At 45.6% G+C, this 1,914-nt stretch overlaps 1 non-coding gene across 1 annotated transcript; it reads right to left on the bottom strand.

Moving 5' to 3' along the window:
• Positions 1-1,841: 1,841 nt before the first annotated feature.
• Positions 1,842-1,914, bottom strand: TRNAM-CAU. Its single transcript has one exon. It is a non-coding gene; the product is annotated as a tRNA-Met (tRNA).

Genomic DNA, 1,914 nt, shown 5'->3' with positions numbered 1-1,914 from the left:
AATGTATTATTTGCTTCAGGGGTACAGGTCTGTGGTTCATCGGTCTTACACAATTCACAGCGCTCACCATAGCACAGACCCTCCCCAGTGTCCATCCCCCAGCCACCCCAGCCTTCCCACCCTCCCCCCAGTCCCCTCCAGCAGACCTCAGTTTGTTTTCAGAGATTAAGAGTCTCTTATGGTTTGACGCCCTCTCTGGTTTCATCTTGTTTCATTTTTCCCTCCCTTCCCCTATGATCCTCTGTCTTGTTTCTCAAATTCCTCATATCAGAGAGATCATATGGTAGTTGTCTTTCTCTGATCTACTTATTTCACTTAGCATAATACCCTCTAGTTCCATCCACATTGTTGCAAATGGCAAGATTTTGGTTTTTTCTTGGTTGCATAATATTCCTCTGTGTGTGTGTGTGTGTGTGTGTGTGTGTGTGTGTGTGTGTACCACAACTTCTTTGTCCATTCAACAGCCGCACAGATTCAGTTTCCACTGGAGAGTTTATTTTACACAGGTGAGAATATGCTAATATACCACAGATATGGCTGTAATATATTCACATTCTGGCTTGGAATGGCTAAACAAGGATCAAGCATTCTCTAAGCACCTGCCTTGAATAGCCCATCCAGTTCTTTGGCCTCTCCCAAATCTTTAAGTGCATTTCTTAAACTGCAGCAGATGGAGGCTTCTGGAACCAGAGGCTGAGGGTCCAGAAGACACTAAGATGAGCCATGTTATATGCCTTTTCAAGTCTGCATCAGAATGAACTGTTGAGAGAGCTCCCCTGAAATTCAAGTTCTCAGGTCCAGACATTTCGCAGGAGCCGTCCAAGTACTACCCTCTCCTTCCAGCACTGACTGCAGGATGAATTTCAGCAGGTGTGTCTCCTGCGGGGACTATCGCAAAAATCCAGATTTGAGATGTTCGTTGCCTTGAGTAAGAGAGTGGTAAGGAATGTGGAAGAAAAAGATTTAATATTCTAATGAATTCATTGAATTAATTGACAAGTGTTCTTTGTCCGATGCTGAGCTCAGCACTGGGAATACCGGAGTGGATGAGACAGACCAGGGATGACTTTCAGGGAATATACAGTCTAAGCAGGTAGATGGGTAATAGGCAATACTGGTGTTAAATAAAAGGAGAAGGTAACCTCATATAGTAGTAAGTGCTAAGAAGAAGAAAAAGAGGGGCATCAGTGTAGTGGGGGGTTGGTGGCTGAGAGGCAGAATGGAGTATTAATTTCCTAGGGCTGCCTTAACCAGTTGCCACAAATTAGGTGGCTTAAAGCAATAGAAATTAATTTACTCACAGTTTTGGAGACTAGAAGCCCCAAATCAGGCTATCAACAGGGCTGTGCTGCCTTTGACGGTTCCAGGGAAGAATCCTTGCCTCTTCTCAGCTCTGGTGGCTGCTGGCAATCCTTGGACATGTGTTTTTGTAGGTCACTGACCGCTGCTGTACAGATGGGAGACGAGTTAGGACCAGATTAGACAGGGAGGCCAGGGCACGAAGATAGCATGCATCTAAGAAGAGGAAGCCACAACACTTGCTGAGAAAATTCAGTGTCAGGTTTTCATTTATCTGTCCATTGTCCCCCCCACCCAATAAATTAATTTGCATCAATAGAGGAATAACCTCCCAGGAAAGGATAGAAGTCAGAGGAACTTGGACAAAAGAGCTTGTTCATTGGAAAGAGATGAAGTCATTGCAGGTATAGAAGGAAAAAAGAGTCTCCGTGTGTATGGATCTACCAATCCAGGAAGAAGAAAGTTGGTACTTGCCCTCCGACAGCGGAAGGTCAGGCTCAGTGGCCAGGGTGCCATTTCCTGACTTAGGGCAAAAACGGAACTGCCCCCTCTGAGGTTCGAACTCAGGACCTTCAGATTATGAGACTGACGCGCTGCCTACTGCGCTAAGGAGGC

Source organism: Enhydra lutris, unplaced genomic scaffold (assembly GCF_002288905.1).
Source record: "Enhydra lutris kenyoni isolate GAN:26980312 unplaced genomic scaffold, ASM228890v2 scaffoldscaffold93, whole genome shotgun sequence".
Taxonomy (NCBI): Eukaryota; Metazoa; Chordata; class Mammalia; order Carnivora; family Mustelidae; genus Enhydra; species Enhydra lutris.
Note: the sequence above shows the minus strand (reverse complement) of the source record. Positions and strands in the feature narration are given on the sequence as shown.